The sequence below is a fragment of the Portunus trituberculatus genome, chromosome 3, assembly GCF_017591435.1.
Source record: "Portunus trituberculatus isolate SZX2019 chromosome 3, ASM1759143v1, whole genome shotgun sequence".
Classification (NCBI taxonomy): Eukaryota; Metazoa; Arthropoda; class Malacostraca; order Decapoda; family Portunidae; genus Portunus; species Portunus trituberculatus.
In genome coordinates, this window is record NC_059257.1 from 2,500,551 (window position 1) to 2,528,050 (window position 27,500).

The 27,500-nt window shown below is 40.1% G+C and overlaps 1 protein-coding gene and 1 pseudogene across 2 annotated transcripts in view; one reads left to right on the top strand and one right to left on the bottom strand.

Moving 5' to 3' along the window:
- LOC123508411 overlaps positions 1 to 8,258 on the bottom strand; it is a 13,587-nt pseudogene extending 5,329 nt beyond the window's left edge.
- Positions 4,295 to 27,500, top strand: part of LOC123509195 (beta-1,3-galactosyltransferase 1-like) — a 41,815-nt gene continuing 18,609 nt past the window's right edge. For both annotated transcript variants that reach the window (XM_045263399.1, XM_045263396.1), the window contains exon 1: positions 4,295 to 4,469. The gene's annotated coding sequence lies outside the window, so the exon portion shown is untranslated. The remainder of the gene's footprint in view (positions 4,470 to 27,500) is intronic.

Here is a 27,500-nt window from a genome sequence, read left to right on the forward strand (position 1 = left end):
TATATGAGCTTAAAAGCTTTCGATTAGAACTTATTTAATAAAACTGTGTGAATGGAACCCTGCCAAACATGCGAAAATTAGTCCACACAAGGACGGGTAAGGTCCTTGTTTAGAGGTAACAGTTACAGGGGCAAGAAAAAGTATCAGAGACGCTTTAGCATGCCTAATTTCACAGAAGGTGTTTTAGTAAGAGATGAGATGAGAAATTTGAAGTTTATATTATGAATAAAAGACAGAATGAAGACATTCAATATCAAAGATAAGGCCAGCTGAATGTCTTTCAAGAAGAGGGGATAGTTGCCTGGAAAATTGTGTCGAGCTTATAGGTGGTGAAATTGAGTTTTTGAGACATTGAACACTATTAGGTTTTCTCTGCCTCAAACAACTATCAGAAATCAAGCATACAGTGGCATCCCTTTGTGATCTGTTGAATTCCTGACAGGTTGATCATCTCTGAAAAGACGTGGAAAACTGCAGAGTGGTATCATCTAAGTGGATTGGACAAAAAGTTTGGTGAAGAAATTCATTAAAGAATAATAGAAAGAGAGTGGGTGACAATAAATCACTATTAATAGATTTAAGGAAAGAAACTTAAGATAAAGAGCGACCTTCACGGATGTCATGCTGGCAATCATATAGGGTATGTGAAGTGAGATACATTTGAAAATCTTCCTATTTAGGATAGATTGAAAAAAAAAACATAGAAAAGGAAGAGTTTAAAGCTATATAGCGGTAATTTAAGTGATTGGAATAGTCACCCTTTTTAGGAAAAGGCTGAATGTACGCAAATTTCCAGCATAAAGGAAAGGTAGAAAGTTTGGTTAAGAAGGCAATTAATTAATAATAGAATGAGTGGGTGATAGTAAAGGACACTGATGAAAATCACTGTTACTAGATTTAATGAGAAGAAAAGTCGCTGTCTACCATAGCAGCAATAGAAATGTTGGAAAGGAAACAAGATATAGTTGCAGAGAAAAGGATAAACTATTGGAGGGCAGTTTTCATATCAGAGCTTTGTGCCAGACTTTATCAAAGGCTTTATAAATGTCTAACGCAACAGCAAAAATTTCACAGAAATGTCTGAAAAAGGATGAACAAAACTCATTAAGGAAAGTCTGGAGAATACCAATAGAGCGACTATGACAGAAGCCATATTAGCGATCATATAGGAGATATAGGAGAGAGATGTTTGAGAATATACCTGTTGAAGATACATTAAAAAACTTTACACAAACTAAAGATTAAAGCTCTATGGCGGTAGTTTGAGAGAATAAAACAGTCACCCTTTTTAGGAACAGGCTAAAGTTAGGCAAATTTCCAGTATAAAGGAAAAGTAAAAAATCGATGAGCACAGTTGAAAAAAATTGGTCAGGCAAGGTGCGAGCACAGTTTTTGAGAACAATAGGAGGGATCTGTTACGACCATCAGATATTTAATATATTGCACTGTATTTTAGCTTAAATTGTGATGGCGCCCTGATAGTAATATTTTCGTCGTGTATATGATTGTAATGCTCTCAGGACGGCCTTTCTTATGTATATAATATTTACCTATTTATTATTTTATTGTATGTTACATTAGTATTTCGTGATTCGTATATATTTATTGTATTAATGTACTTCTATGCTTTTAGTGTAAGCGGCTGCTCGTCAGAAATTCTAGAGAGAGTGTCGTGACGTCATGTTTGTTATTGTCAAATCGTCTTGTGATCATGCCCTCTGACAGGTTTAAAGAGTGTTAGACAATGGGTGCTCAGATTACATCATGTGACATAATGTTTTCCCCTCGGACAAAGGCATGTGAACCGACGCCACTTAGACCACACTGGGTGTGCCTGAGAGCTAGCACCTGTGACCGCCACTCCCCCTCATCTCATATCTCATATCTCTGGCTGAGTACCTTCTTATTTACCTGATTGTAGGGATTCTGGTTCTCCTTGGCACTTATTTAGTCACTGTGTTTAGTGACGTGTGAATATTTTGGTGTTTTGGGTGCTAACCCGGTATATTTTGGGTGATTTATCTTTGTGTGGCGCAGAGGGACGCCAAGGCTGACGGCCATTTTGTGAGTGTTGGTATAGCCAATAGAGATTTTGGGTGTTATTGTGATTATATTACTTAACAATCATATTATTTATGGTGATTTACTTATTATTGTGTGTACCAGACAGATGGGAGGGCAAGTGTGTGGTGAATTTATTTACTTATTGCCCCTAATAAGTGTTGTACTTATTTACTTATTTTTGTGGTCTCATATACTTTTTACCCTTAAGCAGCTTATTCATTATATTTCTTGGTGCTGATGAGTTATTTCTTTTTGTGTATGTGGTATTGAGCTGCAGGTGTGTTGACACCCAACGGGTGACTTATTTCAGTATTAAGCAATAGGGCTAAACTTACTTACCTGATTTATTATATTTTGTGATTCTATATTGTTGTGAGTGCTATTATTTAATTATCTGGATGTGATTATCATACTTTTAACTATCCACGGGCCTTGAGTTTAATTTTGTTTTGCTGTTAACTTTTCTCTTTTTGTTAAATAAATTAAATTTAATTCCTTTTCTTATTCCTTCTTTATTTTATTTTTTCAGTTCTCTTAAACCCTTGAGAAGCCTTGTGCGCTAAGAACCGTTGCATTGAAGCTAAGCCACTCTTGACTACTTTATCTTAGTTTTTGTATTTAATAAGAGTGATTTAACCTAATCAGTGACTGGTGCCCACGGCTCCTTGAGGGCACTGGATCAGACTGCTTGGGGGTCGTAACAGATCCTTCTGGTCCATAAGTCTTCCAGGTGTTTATGACAGCTAGGGTATGAAAAATATCACTTCAAAGAATCTTAATTGAAGGCATGAAATAGTCAGAGGGAGCATGAAAAGGACGGACAAGTCCAAAATCGTTCATGTTGGAGTTGTTGAGAAAGGTTTGAGAGAAGAGTTCAGCTTTAGAGTCAGATGAGATGGCAGTAGTGCCACGAGGATGAAATAAAGAAGGGAAAGATTAAGAAGGTAAGTCATTGGAAATGTTTTTGGTCACATGCCAGAAATACAAGGGGAGTAGGAATTTGAAAGATTTTGACATTTTTTCTATAAGAAGGAATGTTTGACAAGTTGAGGAACAGATTTGGCCTGATTTCGTGAAGAAATGTAACGTGTATAGCATTCCGAAATTTGAAGCTTCTAGTACCTCTCTACCACGTATAAGGCGAGAACAAGATTTATTAAACCAATGATTAGAAATTTTAAGTTGAGAAAAAGAATGAAGAATGTACTACTCCATGCCAGACATTATCATCTCGGTTATGCGTTCAGCACACAGAGATGGGTCTCTGACAGGGAAATATAATTTATTCAAGGAAAAATCAGCATAATATTAACTTACGTCCCCCAACTGGCAAAAACAAAACGCCAGAGGCACCTCCACTTTCAGGAAGGATTTGAGAAATAGGAATAGATACAGAAATGAGATAGTGATCGGAGGAACCCAACGAAGAAGATAGGATAACAGCATAAGCAGAAAAAGTAGAGGTAAGGAACTAGTCGAGAATGTTTAGCGTATTTGGAAGATGGTCAGTTTTGCACCTGTAGCTCTAAGTCATGGACGATAGCAAAATTGAAGGCTAGCCTACTATGGTGGTCAGTGAAGGGAGAGGAAAGCCAAAGCTGGTGGTGAACATTGATGTCTCTAAGGATGGAGATCTCCGCGAAAGGATAGATGGACAGAACGTGCTGCACTTTAGGAGCAAAGAATTTCCTTCAGTCAGAAGAGTTAGCAGAGATAGAAAGCACAGATAATTTTAGTTAGAGAGTGACTTTTGATTCGAAGCCTGATGGTGGAAAACTTAGAAGGTTGAAGAGCGTAGGCACGCGACATCCAGCTTTGAAACAAAAACAAATGAGAATAGAGAATGTTGCAGGGAACAGAGAAGGTTCTAGTGTCAGTTGATTTAGACGACTGTTTTTGGTGAGGAAAGGAAAATGAAGTTTATTTTATAAATGGTGTTCTAAGGATTGGAAATTAAATCACAGACCACAAATGTTGCAGAAGTTGATGAAGAATAGTTGAGGAAAATGTAAGTCATTTTGGATCAATGCCGGGAGAGCAGTCCCCTCCCCACAATACATGATGGTGTGAATGTGTGTGTGTGTGTGTGTGTGTGTGTGTGTGTGTGTGTGAGAGAGAGAGAGGAAGATGTATTTTGTATATCATTTTTTTTTTTTGTGGTGTTGACGTGGCAGCTGTTCTTTGTGGTGCCTGGGTGTCACCGTGCATCAGTTGTGTTTCACCTGTAACACCTGTTTCTTCTTCTTACACACCCACACTGACACAGTCACTGGTTCGCCAAAGTGAAGTGCGTAACGTACCTTAAATCACTGCTGAATAAAAGAGTGACTTCATCCATATATCAAAGGTTTAAAAGTTCGACACATAGCTTATAATTGTACGGAATAGGCTGTGAAGCCAAAGAGGTATGTATATCTCATTTGTAAATATACTTGAATAAGATTTTAAGTTTTAGATTGATTTTATGTCAGTGTCATATACAAGAAAGTATATATATATATATATATATATATATATATATATATATATATATATATATATATATATATATATATATATATATATATATATATATATATACTGTAGATATCGTTCAAGTCAACTCTGGCCTAGAGCAGTTCATGGGGAGCTGTGAGTCTTCCATTAAATTCAGCTGTGATCTCGCTGAAGGTTTCCCTTTTTGTCTCACAACTCAAGGTGGCATTCACAGCCTGCAGTCTAAAGACACCTCTCTTGCTTTACACAAAACTACATGCAATTACTACACGCACGTCCTTCACTCATATAAAAAAAATAAAAAGGCAACTTCTAATCCAGCCTAGGAGTCCCCTTCTAGGGATGGAACCAGAAACGTCCCCAGGTCAGACTGCTCTTCAGATAGCGACTCAAAATGTCTAGACACTTCCATCTTTTTTTTTTTTTTCATTAACTTCTGCAACATTCGCAGTGTTAGATATAATTTTTTGTCAATAAAACACCACCTCTCATCTACTAAAACACATTTTTAGTCAATAAAACGCCACCTCTTATCTACTAAAACACATCTTTTTCTTACCGAAACACAGCTGTCTGAGGCAACTTATAATAGCCTCTTTTCTGTTCCATCCTTTCTATATCCTCACTTTCGTTTCAAATTTGGATGTTGCGTCTGTGTGGGCACGACATAAGTTGCTCTAGTGTTCACGCTCTTCAATCTTTCAAGTTTTACACCATCTGGTTTCGACTCAATAGTCACTATAACTAAATTTATCTGTGCTGTCTACCTGTCCCCTAACTCCTTTCACTACAATCAATGCTATCCCTCTATTCTTTCGCGAAGATCTCCATCCTTATAGATTATAGTGCTCACCTCCAGCTTTGGCTTTCTTTTCTACCTTTTCCTTACTTCTAATTCTTCTGCTTATTCTGTTATCCTATCTTCTCCGTTGGGCTCCTCCGATCACAAGTTCATATATATATTATCCTATTTTCCCAATCCCTCCTTAAAGCTGAGGTGCCTCTGCCGTTTTGCCTCTGTCAGTTGGGCGGGACTTGAAAAGTCTGGCACAAAACTTCGATTTCAAAATTGCCCTCCTTTTTTTTCTATCTTTCTTTCTGAAAGTTCATCTAAATTTTGTTTTCCGACCGTTCTATTGCAACCGTGGTAGACGGTCACTGTTCCTCTCCTAAATCTATTAATAGTGGTGTTATTCAGGATGTTCTCATGTCATCCTTTCTCTTTCTATTATTCATTAGTGATCTTAACCAAACTTCTTGTCTATCTACTCTTATGTTGATGATACCGCCCTACATTTTTCCATGTCTTTTCAGAGCGACCAATTCTTCAGGAAGTCAACAAATCACATAGGAACGCCACAAAATGCCTTACTTCTGATCTTTCTAATATATCTGATTGGCCCAGAGAAAACTTAGTAGTCTTCATTGCTTCAAAAACTCAATTTCTATATCTATCAACAACCTTTCATACAGCAAATTCCTCTTCTTCAGTGGCATTCAGCTGACATTATCTTTTATATAGATTGTCATGTTTCTGTCCTTTACTCATAATCTTAAATAGAAACTTCACATCTCAGCTTCTATGAAGTTTGGTGTTCTAAGGCGTTTCCGCCAGCCTACGAGCAGGTAGGGAGTTACAAAGTTTATCAGTGAAAGGTATAAATGAATGAAAATAATGGTTAACTCTTGCATCAGAGATTTGGACAGAATAGGGGTGAAAGGAAGAAAAAACCTTGTGCAGTGAGGCCACAGGAGTAGGGGAGGCATGCAGTTAGCAAGATAGGTAAAGCAGTTAGCATGAAAATAGCAATAAAAGATAGAAAGAGATGCAACATTTCGGCGGTGAGAGAGAAGCTGAGGACGGTCAGTCAGAGGAAGGGAGTTGATGAGACGAAAAGCTTTTGATTCAACTTTATCTAATAAAACGTAAGAGTGCAACCCCCCAAAACATGCGAAAAGTACTCCATACAAGGACGGATAAAGCGCTTGTACAAAGTTAGCAGTTGAAGGGACAAGAAAAACTGTCGGAGGCGCCTCAGAACGCCTAATTTCATAGAAAATGTTTTAACAAGAGATGAAATGTGAAGTTTCCAGTTAAGATTATGAGTAAAGGACAGACCGATGATATTCCGTGTAGAAGAGGGAGACAGTTGAGGAATTGAGATTTAGAGTCATTGGATACTACTAAGTTTTCTTTGCCCCAATCAGAAATCACAGAAAAATAAGAAGGCAGGCATTCTGTGGCGGTCCTGCTTGATCTGTTGATTTCCTCAAGGGTTGGTCGTCTCTCAAAAGGCCATGGAAAGATGTATGGTGGTATCATCAGAGTAAGATTGAACAGGACAAGAAGCGTGGTCATTGAATAATAGAAAGAGAGTGGGTGACAGGACAAAATTCTGAGCAACACCACTATTAATAGATTTAGGAGAAGAGCACGGGGCGTCTACCACGATTGCAATCGAAGGGTCAGAAAGGAAACTTGAGATAAATTTCCAGAGATAAGGATAGAAACCGTAGGAGGGCAATTTGAAATCAAAGCTTTGTACCAGACTCTATCAAAAACTTTTCATATGTCTAACACGACAGCGAAAGTTTCACCGAGGCTGGATCTGGAGTTGCCATTTTTTTATATTTTGAATTTTAATTGAAGAGTGTGTGTGTGGTAAGTGTATGTAGTTTAGTGTCAAAAAGGAGAGTTGTCTTTAGAGGGCAAGCTGTGACTGCCCACTTGAGTAGTGAGGCAGAAATAGAAACGTTCAGCGAGATCACAACTAGCTTTAATGGTAAGTGCTATTACACCTCTCTGGGAGTAAACTATCGTTTCGGTAGGTGTCTATTACCTCTTCTTTCTAAATGAAGTCAACTCATATGTAGTTAGAAATGCACAGCCAGGCAAAGAGTTTAAGAGTTTAGCAAGGAAAGGTTTGAGTGATTAAGAATACTGGTTAACTCTTGTATTAGGGAAAGGGACAATGTTATGAAAGAAAGAAGAAAAACATGTGCAATGAAGCCGTAGAAGGATCGAAAAAGTGTAGTTTGCTAGATTAGGAGAAAAGTTCCCGTAAATATATGGGTAATGTCGTGTGCAGAAAGTGATGTAACATTCCGGCGTTGAGAAAAAAAGGCTGAAGACAGTCGGTCAAAAGAGGGATGTATGGATGGATTTTGTTCTAGGCGCTGCAACAACTAGGGTCATATGGCGCCGCAAAGATATTTGAATTAAAACAGTATAGTTTATAAAAGCTAAAAGCAGTTAAAAACAACAAAATTAAAAGTAACTAAGAAACTAAAACTACAATAAAAATAAATAAAACATTAAAATACATAATAAAAAATGAAATTCACAAATTGAGGAGGAGGCCAGCTTCTCCCAGAAATCTAAAAACGTCATGGCCAGGGGCCAGACATGCTGGTCCAAAGACCTTAGACAGGTAATAGACCCAGCTATCTCTACCGCGACAACGGTAGAGGTAGCGGTGTCGTAACTCAATTAAACTAGGGCACTCTACTAGCAGGTGCCGTACGGTGAGTGGCACCAAGCACTCATTACAGTAGGGTTGAGGGTCCCTGGTCAAGAGATACTTTTGTGTAAGATAGGTATGACCTATTTGAAGCCGCACTAATACAATCTGTGTACGGCGGTCGCGGATATGAATGTATGTCCAGTCATGGCGAACGGAAGTGGTGATCTCTCCCATTTTCGAGGTGGCAACTCCCGTTTGCCACCTCCTCTGCCATCTTGCAACAATCACCAAACGAATGTACTGGAATACATCTCTAAAAGGGACAGGGGCAGGGGGTGGAACGCGACTTGCTGCCTCTTTAGCAAGGCGGTCTGCGCGTTCATTCCGGGAACACCAGCGTGAACAGGGACCCAGCAGAACCCAACACGATATCCTCTTTTGGTAAGCAGATATAGCCACTCCAAGGCTAATAAAACCAATGGGTTAAGGAAAATAATAGAGGAGAGAGCAGTAAGAGCACTGCGGGAGTCACTAAAAATTGCAAAAGACGAAACCGGAAGAGTAAAAATGATATGTAAAGCAAGGACTATGGCAGAGAGCTCCGCAATAAAGACTGAAGCCACTGAAGGAAGGCTGCCAGACCGGTAGGAGAGAAAAACCACGCTAAACCCAACGCCTGCATCGGATTTGGAACCATCAGTAAAAACAAGGATGTCATCAGAATTGGTAGAAAAAAGTTCGAAAAAACCGTGTGAGACAGAGCTGGTGGGAAATCCTTCTTGCCATCCATGGCAGGAGGGCATAATGAGACAACAGGAAGCTGCCATTAACCAACTCGTGGGAGACGGAAGGAGTAGACAGGAGTGGGGGCGATAGATAAGTCCGTCATGAGATTTGCGACTCGAAGTCCAAAAGGTTTAGGGAGACTAGATCGAGTGACATACGCCTGCGAACGCGAGTCCCGCAATATTGACACACAAGCGACAGAATCAGACGGTGGGTGCGAAACCAACACCGGAGCATCGAAGACTGGCGCCAGAGGTCAAGCGGCCCGAAACCAGCATCCACTAGTAGGCTAGGAATTGGAGATGTCCGAAATGCACCCGTAGCCAAACGTACCCCAGCATGATGCACGGAGTCAAGCACGCGTAGCCGTGCATCCGTTGCAGATGAATAGATCTCACAGCCGTACTCCAGCTTAGGAAGTATAAGTGTACGGTGAAGAAGCAATAGAGTTTCCCTGTCTGTGCTCCAAGACGTGTGACTTAAAACCCGATGAAGGGATAATGTCTGCCGACAAGGCGCCTTAGGAGAACGGAAATGGGTCAAAACATGGAAGTTTATATATATATATATATATATATATATATATATATATATATATATATATATATATATATATATATATATATATATATATATATATATATATATATATATATATATATATATATATATATATATATATATATTCTGTTGAGAGGAGATATATTTGTATTCTTCTTGAACTAATGTTTTTTTATATTTTTTATTAAAATTTCGTTTTTCTTTCCAAGAATGGATATGGAATTAGAATTTACCTTTACCTGAATCATGATGATAGGCATGGTATGATAGAGGACGGAACTAGGATTAGGGGATATAAAAAGAATTTCGTAGTCCAAAACCTCTTCTTCCGGAGAACTTTAGTGGCTAAACACGGTCCGTCACTCACTCTTTCCATGTCCTTTCAGTGTCTGGAGATGGGATTACGAACCGTCCGAAGAATTTGAATATAAGTCGTGATTTTAATGCATCTTTCCTGTACCATAGATGTATGTGTGTGTGTGTGTGTGTGTGTGTGTGTGTGTGTGTGTGTGTGTGTGTGTGTGTGTGTGTGTGTCTGTATATATATATATATATATATATATATATATATATATATATATATATATATATATATATATATATATATATATATATTCCTAATAATGAAACTAGGATTCGACAGCGGATGCATGCAAGTGTGAAAACGATCAGCTTGAATGTTGCCAGCGTGAACCAGATGCAGAACTCCTGATTGGAAATAAATTATTTTCACATTGTGCAACACCTGTTCAGGCGCATGGTAATATATATATATATATATATATATATATATATATATATATATATATATATATATATATATATATATATATATATATATATATATATATATATATATATATATATATATATATATATATATATATATATATATATATATATATATATATATATATATATATATATATATATATATATATATATATATATATATATATATATATATATATATATATATATATATATATATATACTATTGATTCTCTCTCTCTCTCTCTCTCTCTCTCTCTCTCTCTCTCTCTCTAATCCTAGGTTGTTAAGCGTTTTGGTTGTATGAAGCTTAACTTTGTTTGATTAGCAGGCCTCCTGTAGGTTCTGTAGGCCTACATAAAGTTATTAAGTTTATTGTTTTGATTTATTGTCCAGCCGAGCGGTTTTACTGGTAGTTCTAGTGTTTCTTATCAACCCAGGTGTACAAGGAAAACTCAGTTTATAAAAGTTAGTATATTATGTACAAATTTACAAGTGCTGTCCACACGCCACGTACAAGAACATACGGCAAACGTGTTTTAAACTCGGGAAAGTGTTTGTAATGTCACTGAGTACACAGAGTCACTAAGTTCCCGTAGCACAGTTCACAGGCACACACATCCGCACTTCCCAGTCGCCGGCGATCTTACTTCTGCGCGGCTGCCCGCGCCCACCGCTGCCCAGCCTCCAAGGTGCTGACACAGGGCGTCGGTCATGTGACGGGGAATTTTCCATGAGGTGTATTGTGTCGTGCATTACCTTTATTTCTCACTGGTAGTGATACCTATATAAAATGCATCCTACCCATAGAGACTACATTAATTTGGATTAGTTATCTGAGACAATCATGAGTGCAACAGAGTACTAGTTAGTTTTATGAAATAGAGAAGCACTGCAACCCCTGTTTAAAGGAAAAGACGAGGTCAGCATTTATACATGTTGCACCACATTACGAGAGATTGCATCAGATTCCTATATATACTTAAGTACAATGGGTCCTACCTATCCTATGGCGGTTACGTCGCACGGTCACCTACCCGTCGCGTCCTCGCGACGTAACTAGAGACATGTACCTAACCATGTTTATGCGGGTTACAAAGGAGTATTCCCAGTGTCTTCCTGCCGTCGCTGGAGCCTTGCTTTAAGAACATCATACAATGAAGTAGCCCTTTTAAGACAACAGAACAAAGGTATTAGTAAAATACAGAAGACAAGGACAGGTATGAACACCGTAGAAAATGCACATAAGGTGTTAGATACTCTGGTAGAGACTCATGTATGCCGGTCTCAAAATCTGAGATGTTAGTAAAAGAGAACTCAGAAACAGAGTTGGTAATAAATTTCATTTTTGTAATGTTTAGATTATTTAGAGTGTCTATTTGAAAAATAGGAGAGGTGATGTTAGAAATAAAAGCCTCATGATACTTTTCAGGAAAAACATGAAAATTTTCCGATTTTAAAGAACACACGTTCAACACTGCAAAGTGACCTGAAACCTCCTGATATGCAGAACCATTAGGACACTTCACTGACACATACAGAGATCCAGTGAAAAAGAAATAGTGATGTCCATGGAAACTCTTATGAAACATTATTTTAGGTACTAACTGTTTGTACGGACAAAGAGAAAGAGCTGCTGAAGCATCCTCCTTAGTCAACACTACTTCACAACTACCCCCTTTTTTTTGTGGGTAAGAAGGCAAAAAGAGATGACGGGCAGAAATACAAATTCTGATACTCGGACCGACATCCACCAAGTGTTGAGAATTTATCAGTCGCGTACACTGAAAAGTCATCTTTGACAAGTACCAAAGAGCTTTCTGCGTCTAATATCATTACAGTATTATTTACCGTAAAAGGGAAAGGTTCCAGTCTGTACAATTCAAAGATTTCTGTTGATTTAAAAGGAACGTGAATAAAACTATGGCCTCTGTCGTCAAGACAGATTCCACCAATGGGTAATAATGATGGATCAAATGCACATCAAATAAAGGGGATAAATTAAAGACCTTTTCAGGGAAAAGAGAAGTGGTAACCCTACCCATGGCTGCATCCACGATATTCATTGTTATTCTGTGGTTAGTGTGCAAAAGAGACGAGACAACATTCTCCAAAGCAGACAAAGCCTGTCCAATAACAGAAAATTCATACAAAGAATCTAGTTTTCTTAACATCTCATTCACTGAGTATCTCAAAAGATTCGTATAAGAAGCTAGTTCACTAATCTGCTTTTCCAGCCTAGCAATATTTCTGCAATTTAGGTTAATAGCTTTGTTGTTAGCTTTGGCCACAGACATTAATTGGTTATATCTATCCCTCAGCTCATCTACATCCTAATTCATTGCTGTTCCAAACAACATTTGAGATAGTTTACCTAATCCATCAATCAATCCTCTTTTAGTGCGGTTAGTGACCGACAGACCCTCATAATTTTCCAAAGCTAAGGTTATCGTGTCATTTACATAGCGCACTCGAGCATGCAAAAGGGACAAAATCTCAGTAGGCTCCCGGAACCGTCCGTGAAATCCTTCTCAAAAGTTCCCAAAACCGCGTTCAGCCGGCATGCAACATCTCGAAGCCTCTCTGGTATTTCCACCAAAGACTCGTGGGGATAGGTAACCCACAAAGCGTCCTCAACCAGATAGACCCTTCCCAGATGACCGGTCAGAGCTCCTGGCTTGAGAAGTGCAGGCTTTAAGGCGACGCTCGCATGCAGAACGAGGATTACCAAGAGGGCAAACATCTCTGGAATAGATTTAAGAGCTTTAATTACGTGAACGAAGGTTATAATCATGGGTTGCTACATTCTGAGCACCTCCAAGCCGAGTAGTTTTGTCTACATAGGCTGTTTCAACTAAATCCAGATTAGCCTTGACATCGGTCCGTTTAAGCCGATCGCAGTGCACAACTTCCAGCGTGTTTAGCAATGGATCTAGTATTTCAAATTTATGTCCATGGAGTTTGTTTACTACCAGACGTGGTCCAACAAATTTAGGAGCTAACTTTGCGTTTCTCTCAGGGACCTTAACCATTACTGAATCACCAATTTTAATTCTTACAGGTGAAGAACGCCGGTGTTGCTGTGAGCTCATGGCCGTTTTAGAAGCTTTTAACCTGTTTGTGACTCCTTTATATGTGTCTGAAAACACTTTGAGTTGGCATTGAGCATAATCGTCCACATTGTTAACAGGATTCTGTGGACTGCTCAACAAGTCGTACGGAAGTTTCTTTTCCACTCCATAGATTATGTAATATGGAGTCCTTCCGTAGACTCACAAACGCTACTGTTTATGCTAGCAGCAACATGAGGTAACCAATCTTCCCAATTTTCCATAAAGCCATTTACGACTGGGCGCAAAACGTCAAGAATTTTCCTGTTCGCGCTCCACCAGCCCATTGCTTGCAGGATGATAGGCTACTGTGAATGTTTGTTTTATGCCAAACTGTTTACAGATCTCCAGTACATTGTTGCAGAATTCTGTCCCATTGTTACTCAATAAGACTAGGAGCTGAGTAAGGACAGAATAAGTTTGTCACTAGAGCGTGAGCTACCGCCTTGGCAGATTTATCATAAAGTGGAGCTAAAACCACGTACCTGCTGAAATGATCAACCATCACCAGCACATACTTAGAGCTCTGACGACTCCTAACTGAAAGCTGTAGTACGTCATAGCAACCACATCCCAAGGTCGCTCAGGTGGAGGATATTCCAGGATAGGAGCAGGTTTAGGTACGCTACCCTTATGCTGGGTGCACTGTACACACTTGTTAATGTACTCATCTATATCTACATGCATAGTTGGCCAATAATGGTTCATACGCGCAGCTGACAGAGTATGATCTTTCCCTTTGTGTCCAGCGATCGCAGTGTCATGAAGTAAAGACAACACCACCGGTACATGTGACTCGGGTATCACCAGTTGTGTTACAGGATCTCTTTTACCTGAAGTACAACATCTGCAAAGGACCTTCTCCTGTGTCAAAAGAACTGTGAAAATGGCACATGTGTTTTGGGTAAAGTGGTTTCATCGCCAGATTCCAGAGCATAAATGACCTTGCTCCAGACGTTGTGCTGACGTTGAGCATTAGCCAGCTCATGCAGGGAAAAGTTTTGTATGGTAGGAGTTTGCTCTACTACACCTCCAACATGCACATTTTGAGACAGGGCATCCGCCACTACATTAGCTCGACCAGGCAAATACTTGAAGGTTGGGTTGAATTCCCGTATAGTTAAATACCAACGAGCAAGTCTGCCGCTCAGGTTTCTTCCTTTAAAAAGCTCAGTAACCGCGGCGTGATCAGTGTACACGGTTATTGGATATCCCAGAATGATATCCTTAAACTGCTTGAGAGCCCATATAATAGCCAGAGTCTCCTGGTGAGTTACAGAGTAATTTGACTCTGCTGGTTTCAGAGTTCGACTTGCGTATGCAATAACGCGGTTTTTTACCACTTGCATCAGTTTGCATCAACACCGAACCAAGCCCCAAGGCCGAAGCATCCGTGAATAAAATAAATGGAGCTTCATAGTCTGGAAAAGCCAAAACAGGAGCATGGGTGAGTGCAAATTTCAAGTCCTCAAAACTTTTATTCTGGGCTGCATTCCAGTGAAAAGGAATGTCCTTTCTCAGCAAGGTATTCAAATGTGATGCAAATTTTGAAAATCCCTTTAAGTATGACCTATAGTATCTGCACAACCCAAGGAAAGAACAAACATTTTCAGCATTCTTTGGTTGTGGAAAATTTTTAACAGCGAGGATTTTGTCCTCTACTGTGTGAATTCCATCGCCATCCACTACGTGGCCTAAGAATTTAATTCTTGATTTAAAGAATTCGCATTTAGTTAATTTGGATTTAAGGCCAGAGTCTCTCAATTTCAATAAAATAGATTCTAAACTGCCTAAGTGAGACTTTAAGTCTTTTCCACATATGATCACATCATCAAGGTACACATATACATTTTTGCCTATTTCCTCAGCAAAAATAGTGTTCATCATGCGCTGAAAGGTGATCGGAGCAGATTTTAATCCAAACGGCATGCGTTTCCATTGAAAATGGCCTTGAGGAGTGCTGTAAGCCGTTACTGCCCGCGATTCAGGTGCCATCGGTACCTGCCAGTAGCCACTTACAAGATCTAAGCTACTGAAAAGTTTATTTCCCTGTCCTAATGACATTAATAAGTCTTTTAGAACAGGCAAAGGAAACCTTTCGTCCTCTGTCACTTCATTTACTCGCCTGAAATCAATGACAGGACTAAGTTGTCCATTTTTCTTAGGGACTAGGAACAAAGGTGAATTCCAGGGTGACCGGGAGTTTTCTATAACACCTTGTTCCAACATTTCTTTGATTTGCTCCTCAACCACTTGCCTTTGACTGTGTGGCAGTCTGTAGGCTGGTATGTATATCGGATTAGTTCCTGGTTTTAATTTTATGTGGTGCTCTGCTCTGTCAGTTGCACCTAACGGTTCTCCGGGCAAGGCAAAGACATCACGATACCACTTCAGCAGTTGAATGAGTGAGTTCCTTAGCTCGGGGTAATCCGCTACTGTGACAAGGTTTTCTAGTTCTTGAGTCTGTGCCATAAAGTCTGTACTGACTGAGGCACATACAGAGGCAACACTGGATTCAGCCAAGTCCACGGGTTCAGGCGCCACCTGTCCATCATACGCTAGCGCTTCACTCAAGAAAACACCTTGTCTGAGTTTAATTGGTCCACCCGTGGTATTTACCACAAGAGCAGATGTTTTATGTCCATCTCGCACGGTACAAAGAGTTGGTTCCACTGCTAATCTTTTCACCTTACTAGGTCCTTCTATGCAGATATCACAACCTACTCGTGCATTTGGGGCGGATACAGGGATGTGCATAGCTGTACGGTCAGGAATGTTATGACTTCCAATTACCGTAGCCTGAACAACTGTCCATTTCCCTGTGTTTATTGTTTTTCCGGTCGCAGCCTTAACTCGCGGCTTAGCTCCAGAGTCGGTAAGCGTTCTCTCACCCTGTTCTGTGGGAACCTCCGTAACAACAGAAACTGACTGGACAGAAACAAGTTCACCATCTGGTGCCTTTTCTACCTTTCTCTCGTATCGGGATAAAGAAGCTAGGCTTCTGGGCGTCCCGATTGCCTGAAAACTCTTTCCTTGATACTTGATGACATTACTGTCAGGAATTATTACCATACGGTTGGATCTCATAGACGTCAAACCCAGAAGGCCATCTGAGGGCAACCCGAAGTTTGATGCCACGTAAAAGTCCAAACGCATAGTTGAAGTACCCTTACCCAAGTTTACAGGGAGACGAACAATACCCAGAATATCCAGTGGGTCACTAGTAACTCCCTTTAGGTTAAGGTCATTTGGCATAAGACGATATCGCCCACCACGGGACACACGCTTCAGTGCTCTATAAGTCCTTTCGGACAGCACATTAACAGAAGCGCCAGTGTCCACAGCAAATGATGCCTGTACTGGCCCGAGTTTTGTTTCTAGGGCCATAATGGTAGACTGGTACGCTGGCAGTAGTGGCAGGTAAATTTTGGCTCGCCTGCCGCCGTCACCGCCGCGTACGAAGTAGAAGGATGTTCCTCCGGTGCTGTTTGAGCACCCTGGGTCGCAGCCCCCGTTGAAGCAGCCAAACGATCCGCCACTGTAGAGGCAGCACGATGAGCGTTACCACCCCTTTCTGCAACTTTAGTTTTTAGTTTTAGTGCGAATGTATGCAAGGTTTCCGTGGGTTTATAATCTAGAGACAAAGCACACATCCTACAGTTCTCCCTGATAGAGTGCATAAACACCAAGAACTCCAGAAATTTATAGATATCTTTTGCAGACATGGAGTCTCCATTCATCCAACCATTATCCTGTAGGTATTGGGTGAAATCAGAGGAGATGCGGTTTCCTGCTGTTTGCGCCTGCCATATTTTAAGAGAAGCAGAGTTTTCCAGCATAGACTGCACCGCATCACTGACGCCCTTCACCAAACTGTGCTTTAGATTATTCCCAAAGGTTTCCAGGAAATTAGTTTTAAACTGTTCATAGTCTCCGTGTTCTGAAGGATCTGTGAACGCGCTTGCTTGCATCATCAGAGCAGCTTGCGATCCTGGCTGTAAACTCGACCGCAGAAAGGAAATTTTGTCTACTTCCTCCGTCACAAACGCGTGCCTCATTACATCTTCGCACTGACTAATGTATTCACGGGCTGAATATTCAGGATCTGTTCCAGAGAATGCTCGCACCTCAGCTACAACAGGCAAAACCTTGGTTACGGCGTTACCTTGTGGTATAAGTGGGGTTGAAGGCCCACCACCACCTGGTGCAGGGTTATGGGTCATGCTGAAAGGATTTCCTAAAGACTGAGTTACAACAGTGTTAGGAGAGGAAGGATCAACTCTACGGTGCGTGTTACCACTTCTCAAACGACGAGAGTCCTCATCAGTGTCATTACTTGTAGTATCCTCAAACTGATCTCCAATTTCCTCAGTTTCGGGTTTTTCAGTTTCCGCACGTTTCTCAGCACTCAGTGTGTCGAATTCCTCGCACAGCAAAGTTAACTTTTGGTCCTTCTTAGCCATTTATTTATAAGAATTTATTTATTTATTAGTTAAGTTAATTAATTATTTATTTATTTGTTATTACTATGTATGCATCCATTTCAACTTCCAGGACTTCTAAGGCAAGTTTAAGGTCACCTCAGACGCCTTGAAGAAAATTAAAGAGAAAAACATAAAGATACACACATTAAATATTAGTATTGATAAATGGTAATTGTTGATATGCTACAGGCAACTGAAAAAGGGAGAACATATAATGCAACAGAAAATTATATACTACACTACAAAAAAGGGCTTGTATCACATTAATTTCTGTGACAGCTCCAATAAATCATCACAAATATTTATGTCAGCAAGTGATGTATTTATTTTAATGTTTACTGTAGTGTCAGCTAACTGTTGTTTTCTCACCTAATACCTATAGTATTGCTTCGGCAGCCGCAGTTGGTTACGTCTTCTGCGTTATCCCTCGCCACTCGGAAGACCTTGAGAGGCTGAGTGGGCTGGGGATGAGAGGTGCCCGGTCCCGTGGACGTCCCGAGGTCAAAAGGAGTTTTCCTCCCAGGCAGCTCGAACGACCCCTCAGTTCATGAGAAGCCAGTCACGCCCACCTCGATGTACCACGCCCAGTGTACCGTCAGCGTTTGAAGACGTACCACGCCCTCCAATAACAGCCGAAGTATTGAGAAGATACAGGCTGAGTTATTTGTTCCTCAGCCGTCAGGCGACAATTGTAACGAGAGGGAAGTGCGTAACTCTCGAGGGTGTGAGTGTGTGCGTCGCAGTAACGCCGTGCGTGAGAGTTCAAGTGAAAACAAGCCTTCCACACGGGTGACTTAAGAGCGAAGAGAAGGGGGAGAGTACTTGTTGTGGCAGCTACCAAAAGCACAGCGCGCGTCAGCAGCTGGAGTCAGCGTTTCTTCTCACTGTCCACTCTCCACTACCCTCTCACTCCTCGGTTTCCCGTATGAATCCATTCAGAAGGCAAGTTCACAATGTTTCGTTTTGTCTCACAATCACGCGTTTCTGTAATTACTGAGTTTTCTGGGTTATTTTAATGTTCCTCAGTGGGTCATCCCAAAGCTGTAACACCATTTGTTAAGCGTTTTGGTTGTATGAAGCTTAACTTTGTTTGATTAGCAGCCCTCCTGTAGGTTCTGTAGGCCTACATAAAGTTATTAAGTTTATTGTTTTGATTTACTGTCCAGCCGAGCGGTTTTACTGGTAGTTCTAGTGTTTCTTATCAACCCAGGTGTACAAGGAAAACTCAGTTTATAAAAGTTAGTATATTATGTACAAATTTACAAGTGCTGTCCACACGCCACGTACAAGAACATACGGCAAACGTGTTTTAAACTCGGGAAAGTGTTTGTAATGTCACTGAGTACACAGAGTCACTAAGTTCCCGCAGCACAGTTCACAGGCACACACATTTGACACACACCCGCACTTCCCAGTCGCCGGCGATCTTCCTTCTGCGCGGCTGCCCGCGCCCACCGCCGCCCAGCCTCCAAGGTGCTGACACAGGGCGTCGGTCATGTGACGGGGAATTTTCCATGAGGTGTATTGTGTCGTGCATTACCTTTATTTCTCACTGGTAGTGATACCTATATAAAATGCATCCTACCCATAGAGACTACATTAATTTGGATTAGTTATCTGAGACAATCATGAATGCAACAGGGTACTAGTTAGTTTTATGGAATAGAGAAGCACTGCAACCCCTGTTTAAAGGAAAAGATGAGGTCAGCATTTATACATGTTGCACCACATTACGAGAGATTGCATCAGATTCCTATATACTTATGTACAATGGGTCCTACCTATCCTATGGCGGTTACAAGGTAGAATTATTAGCAAAGGTTTGAGAGAAGTTTTTAGGTCTAGAAACAGATGTAATAGCATTGATATCATCAGGGTGAACTAGAGCGAGAGAAAGATTATGAAGTAAAGTTAATGGAGATGATTTTAGCCAGATGCCAGAAATCTCGAAGGGAGTTGGATCTTGAAAAATTTTGACATTTTCTGTTTATGAAGTCGAAGAATAGACTTCGCATGATTCCGGGCAGAAATATAAAATGCATTAGTTTCAGGTGATGGAAGGCTGAAGTACCTTTTGTGTGCAACCTCTCTATCATGTATAGCACGAGAACAGGCTTTGCTAAACCAAGGTTTAGAAGGATTAGGTGAGAAAAAGAATGAGGAATGAACTCCTCCATGCCAGACACCATCACCTCTGTTATGCGTTCAGGATACAGACATGGATCTCTAAAATCAGCATAATACCGCCTCAGTTCGCCCTAACTGGCAGAGGCAAACAACAGAGGCACCTCTGCCTTGGGGGGATCCTGTGGAAAGGGATTGGAGAAACAAGACAAGATACAGCCCACCGGAGAAGATTAGGTAACGGCATAAGCAGAATGATTAGAGGTAAGGAAAAAGTCCAGAATGTTGGGTGTATCTCCAAGACAACCAGGAACAGATTTTTGCACCAGTTGAATTAGGTCACAAAGGATAGCAAAGTTGAAGGTTAGTTCTCCAGGAGTGGTGAACATATAAATCTCCAACGATGGAGATTTCCACGAAATGATAGAATGTGCTCCACTTTAGGAGTTAAATAGTAAAAAAAAAAAATGACTATAGTCAGAGAAGTTAGGGGAGAGACAGACAACACAAATAGATTTAGTTAGAGAATGACTATTAAGTCGAAGCCAAATGGTGGAAAATCGAAAGATTCAAGAGTGTGGCCAGTAGAGCCAGTCAAGTCATTGCGAACATAGACGCAACATCTAGCTTTAGAACGAAAATTAGAATAGGAAAAGTAGGAGGGAAAAGAACAAGAGGCTACCGTTAGTGGTCTCAAACAGCTGTGTTTAGTTGAGGAAAAGAAGATGAGGTTTGTTAGAAGAAAGGTGGTATTCTACAGATTAAAAATTAGGTCTAAAAGTGAGAATGCTGCATATGTTAATAGAGAAGTTGAGGGAGGTGTCCAGACATTTATGGTTGATTATGAAAGAGCATTCGGACCTAGGTACATTTATGGTAACCGATCCCGAAGGATATAATATGTGTAGTGAGTAAGTGATTAAAATATTTTCAAATGCAAAAGTCTCCTGTAATTATTATATATGGTAATGTAAAATTTGATAAATTGTTACTACTAAACTTCAAAGGTAAAAATCTAAATAAAAGAAACACACATACACATACACAAAAACGTAAAAATGAAATAAGATAAAATAAAACACACTAAGATAAAAGTATAAAGTAAAAGACATATTAGAGAGTAAATTTTCAAAAAGGTGGCAGTAAAAACCTAAGTCTAACTTAAACATTATCTGTTAGCAGAAATTCCTTAAGTCTAGCTTTAAAAAATGTTAAGAGAGGGCGCGTGTGTGAGAGAGGGCGGGAGAGCGTTCCACAGATTGACTCCCAGTACAGAAGTGCGCTTGTTTCCACTGTGTGTCTTGGTGCGCAGCACATACAAGCTGTGCCTCTGTCTGGTGATGATACTGGTGACAGCTTGTCTACTGCTTAATGGCAAAAAACAATCTGGATAAAATCCTCGTAAAACTTAAAAAATGGTTACACCTAAGTAAAAAACATGTTTTTGCTTTAATCTTAGCCAGTTCAGGTCCTTCAGAGATGGAGATATATGATCATATTTCTTTACTCCTCCCACTGCCACCCTTGCTGCAAAATTTAGCAATTTCTATACACTAGATATTACCGTGTCACTTGTAGTCCCCCATATCCTAATGCAATACTCAATTAAGTTCAGAACGAGAGTCTGTACGACAATGACTCTGGTTTGTTTATTTAATCTATCACCTATTCTATTGATATACATTAAAATACCAATAACTTTTTTATTCAACGCATTAATGTGGACGTCAAAACACATAAAACGATCAATAGGGACTCCTAAGTTTTTCACATGTTTACTTGGGTATATGATGTTCCCATTAAAATATATCGTTGTGCTAGGTGGAATGTTAGATAACAGGTGACGGTTTCCTATAAGAATACATTGAGTTTTAGAGGAGTTGAACATCAAACCATTCTTTAGAAAATGATCTCGACATTTAGCATGAATGTCCTCAGTGTCTTTAATGATTTGATTAAAATCTTCTATAGTTCAACAGTGCAAAAATTGCGTATCATCAGCATATTGTATCAAGAAACCGTCAACGTGTGCATGTAAGTCATTTATATAGATGCCAAATAATATTGGACCAATGATAGAGACTTGTGGGACCCCATAGCTAATAATTTTCTTTTTAGATATGTTGGTCTGTAATTATTCACACAATCAGAGTCCCCATTTTTGTATATTGGGACAACCAGTGCGTACTTCCAGGTCTCAGGGAACGTTCCCGTCACCAAGGATGTGTTGACTATACACGTGAGGAAAGGAACTATGACACACAGTGCGTCCCGGAAAAAATCGTAACCCTATACCATCACAGCCGACAGAGCTGATTGCATTAAGATCTTTGACCGTTAATATAACCGTGTTCGTATCTATGAGTTCTGGTTTAAAAGCAGAGACAATATTGGTATTAGACTGAGGAAATTGGACGATAGATTACCTTCATTAGTTAATTCTTTCTGTGAGCGTTTAAAAGTGGCTTCTCCAACACTAGAAAAGAAATTATTGAATTCGTCTAACTTCTCACTTAAATTATCAAAATTGTAAGCATTATGTTTATTTTTCTTATTAGGGATTATTTCTTTAATGACACTCAATGTGACTGAAGTGTTCCCTTTACTGTCTTTAAGACGGTCGTGGTAATGATCCGTCCTAGTTTTATTAATGAGTTGCTTTACCTGTTTCTTTGCTATCTTGTAGCGTTCCCGTAACCGTGAATTACTTGTGTCAGTTTTAAGCTCTCTTTGTAAGTTATTACATTCCTCCATTGCCTCACGGATATTGTCATTCATCCTTGGTGTTGGTTTTCCTTTCAGTGCTCTAGTTACAAGAGGAGGCACACATATTAAGACTATTAATAAAAAAACATTAAAAATGTCTACTTGTTTGTTGACATTGTCAGTTAAAAATATATTATTCATATAATGAACATTGTCAAGAAGGAGGGGGCAGAAAGTGTCTTTATCATAGTTCTTCAAATTACGAAAGGTTTTTACCACAGGCTGTTTTCTAGGTTTTCTTACATTTAGAACAACAGATCATGGTCTTGTGAAAGGATGACATCAGGTTTATTAGTTATTATAAGGTCTAGTAACGTAGCTGATGTTGATGTTGTTCTTGTGGGTTTATCTATTATTTGTGTCAACTTGTTATTTTTTTATTATCTTACTGATTTTATTGCCCGTCATCATGTCATCATTAAAATCACCTAGGATAAAGACACTTTTGTCCCGCAAACAAACCATCCTAAAAACGTCCTGAATATAATAAAATGATGTGGCTAAAGCCTTGGGATATCTATATACACAACCAATGATGATGGCCGGCCATTTCCTGCACTGTATCTTTACCCTTACATCCTCCACGCCTGTCGGCCTTGGCACATGTAGGTTGATGACAGATGGATTGAGGGTACTATGGACATATGTGCATACCCCGGCTCCTCGACCATTGTCGCATCTAAAAATCTTGTAATTAGGATTTTTTTTATATAGCCATCTAGGGTGTTTGCTTGAAGTCATATTTCACTTATACATAAAACATCTATTTTTCTATCTCTTACCAATAACTTCACCTCCTCCAAACTCGACATCAGTGATTGTGCATTAATGTGTTCAACAGTTAGTAAATCCTTTTCAATTCCTTTATTTCAACAACGGCAGATGCTTCTTTGCTATCATACTATACCCTATACTGTTGACATAATCGGCCCTTATGGCCTAAATGTTAACAGTTGCCACATAAGAGTTTGTGGTCAAACCTACAATTTCTTTGAATATGAATGAATTCTCCGCAATTGTAACACCCTGTTTTAATTTTCTCACTAGCATATCTATTTCTTAACCTTCTGTAACCATTTGAGTTATCACTATACATTTCCTGAATTTCAGACACCGGGGTACTTGTGTGTTTCTGCACTGGGTGGTTTCTGTTCCATTTGCCCTCTCATAAGGTATAGGCGCGAGCTTGATTATAGTCTGTATGGTGCCTGTCCTCCTGTGTTCTCCTCAGGGCTACGTCGTGCAGATTGGGACTGAATGCATCCTCCTCACTGTTCCAGCCTGTCTCATGTTCTCTTGTCATTGTCCTGGCAGGTGTGAGATGGAAAGGACCTCATGGTTTAGGAGCAGTAACGGATTTAAGGGAAGCTCTGTGGGTGGGAGGCTTGAGTGTATGAATTTCCTTGCTGTGTTGTCCTGCTATGAGAGCGTAGGGAAGCAAGCATATCTGCGTCGATTGGCGGGCCGCGCGAGCCAGCGCTCTGGGCGGGTTTTCGGTTGACTGATCTGAGGTTATTGTGACCCATGTATCTATTTACACTTCGTTGTGGTGTTTGTCTGTTTATACTTTTCTTGATTTCCTCCCAATTACTGCAAAGATGGAGGTCTGGACACTGCCTTTTAGTAGTACTGAGTAACTTGACTGCGCCCAGTCTATTCAGCGTGGGATATGAATAGAACTAATTTTCGTTTCGAAGCAGAAATTATCTATCTCACCTGTGCTCAGTGTGAATGAAGGAACCGTTCTGATTATATTTATACCGTTGGCCTCACCCCATTCAATTAGCTGTTCATTATAGTTTTGATCTCTTGTCTGTATTTTATGTGGACTGGGAGGTGACAAAATCTGACAAACATGCACCTTCATTTCACTGTTTGTCTTCTGTAATTCAGCGATCAACAGACCTAAGTTAATCAGTATTGTTGTTGGTGACTTCTCTTCAAGTATATCTGCGATTCCGTTGTATACTTTACACTGAGATGGAATATAACTTAGTTTTTCCTTTATCCAGCATCTCAGTAAATCCATATTTGCTTCAAAGATGGTCCTTATTTGGCAATTATTTTGGAGATCGGAACGTAAAATTGTTCGTAAATTCGTATCTCCATGGAGGAGGCAGTTGTTAGATGGCGTAGAGCATGTTCCCGATGCATGAGAATGTGCTTCACTCCCACAGTAATGCTGTTTCAACTCAGCAATTCGGTTTTGAAGTTGTTCGATTGTGTGATAGGCCGTCTTTATTTCAGTATTTAACAAGTCAACTTCAGAATCTTTAGTATCTAGCTTGGACACGATTGTCTCGATTTTTCTGACGATATCGAGCATGTCCACTCTGTCCTGGTCTAAGTTAGCCTGCTGAGGGGTGTCAGAGGGAAGAAAGAGTCTTCGTAACCTCATTGGGTGCAGGCGGTGAGTGGCTGGTTGAGGATGGTATGTGTGTACCATCACGTACAATATCGTTGGGAGCTGGCCGTGACTTTTCAATTATCATCTCAATGAGTTGGCTTTTGCTACTTGTCCAAACACTAGACACTCCCAATTCACGGCATCTTTTTTGCAAACCTAGCTTACGAAAATGTTTGTTAAAAAAATCTCTAGTTGGATGACTCTACCACGGTCTGCGTTAGAGGTGATAATAATGGTTGCACTTCCGTTATTGCTGTGGGTTGTGCTGATGGCACTGTAAAGTTATCCTCTAACATGTGAAGCCCATCAATTACTTGGCCTTCAAGGCCTTGAGAGTTGTTCTGTGAATTCTTATCCATTTTTAAATATATAATGTGTGGTGGTTTACAGAGGTGGTATTATTATGGGCGGTTGCTAAGGACGCTCAGGCGTTGTCAGGTCTAGTGCGCATGCGCAAAAAAATGGCCTATTGGTCAAGTGGGGAGTGGTACTCAGCTACAAAGTTTTAGCCTTAAATTATAACAAAGTCCAAAACCCCCTTAGTAGTTGCTTTATCTACTTTTCCCATATATTGTGTTGAAAATGGGACCTCCTCGGTGCGTTGTTTACACCACCACCTCCACAAAGAGTGAGAGAAAGTGCATGTAGTTTTGTGTGAAAAAGGAGAGTTGTCTTTAGGGAACAGGTTGTGACTGCCTCCTTCAGTTCTGAGACACACAAGGAAACGTTCAGCGAGATCACAAGTAGCTTTCATGGTAAGTTCACATAAGCCCCAGAACTGATCCAGACCAGAACCGGTACAGAACAAAACAATTGTTATTATAACTGTCTGGGAGTAAATTATCGTTTGGTACGTGTCTACTAAGAGGAAAGTGTTCAATTATAGATATACATAATGATGTGTAGATGTACAGTATCAATACATTAACCCTCACCGAAGAAAAATAGGACATTGAAAATGGCAAACACATGACATAATGATCCAACAAGGTACTGTGGGTTGTCCTGGTGCATCCCAGCAGGATGGCTGAGAGGCAGGAGGACTGGGGCGTTGCCATCCACCCGTGGCCAGTGATGATATGGCAGGAGCAGGAGTCTTGAGGTATCACAAGTAAGGACACGTGTCCTTACTTGTCCTTACTTAAACTCTGGTCCTCCGTCGTTGGATGCTTTTTACGTGTCCTTACTTGTGATACTTCAAGAGTCCTGCTCCTGCCATATCATCACTGGCCACGGGTGGATGGCAACGCCCCAGTCCTCCTGCCTCTCGGCCATCCTGCTGGGATGCACCAGGACAACCCACAGTACCTTGTTGGATCACCAGCCCACAGTTGCGGTTTTATCTTTTTATAATGTCAAGCTAACCTGATGATGCCGAAAGACTCGGTGAAACGTTGTTGAAAAATAAATTCTGGTCCTCGGTCGTGGATGCTTTTTATGTGTCCTTACTTGTGATACCTCAAGACTCCTGGTCCTGCTATATATATATATATATATATATATATATATATATATATATATATATATATATATATATATATATATATATATATATATATATATATATATATATATATATATATATATATATATATATATATATATATATATATAACTAGCCATGCTTGTCCCAGGAGCAGTGAAGTACAAGATATGATGTAACCTGTTCCGTCGAATGGAGAAACAAATGCCGCCGGGTCGAGGCTAAAGTAGACTTAACTGGTGCTTCAAAGATAAAGATATTGGGCAGAAAGGACGTATAATAAGGTTATTATAAGTATTTTTTTTACTGGTGTAAGGCCATCAACAGCAGTGTAGTGAGCCAAAAACGCCGAATACAGACTCGAGTCAATAGGGTGTGCTTACACAGTGTAGAAAATGTGACATAAGAGATTATTGTGTGTAGCAAATATGCTGTATTCTTGTAGGATATAAATTATGACAGAACAGAACTGCTCTAATACGGTCAAATCTGTAGGCATTGTATGTAGGGTACTCAGCTTTTGTGTAAGAAATGTACTGGATACTTATTTCTGTGTAAGATATATGACGACGAATGTGTAGGATATGTGGCAGTACGTCAATTATTGTAAGTTTGTAGGAGAAGTGACTTACATTACCGCAATGCCATGTCAGGTCACGTTTGCGACTATAGAGTGCCACACTCTTCTATTCTTGGCCAGCTTCAGTACTTCCTTTATCTTTCCTGTTCCCACCATTGTCTTGATTCCATCCATGTTCTTCACCCTCTGTGTTACTCTTGCTCTCTTCCCCTTGATCATCTCCAAGAGAAAGTCTCTCTCAAGACCATCCTCCCATCAATACATGCCCCAGATACCCAAGCTGTCTTCTCTTCACAGTGGTCATCAGCTCCCTCGTCGTACCGGCCATCTGCAACACTTACGAGGCTGTTCTCTTTTCTTGTTTGCACTTTTGGAAGCAAAATCTAAAAGTGACTCGTCACTCA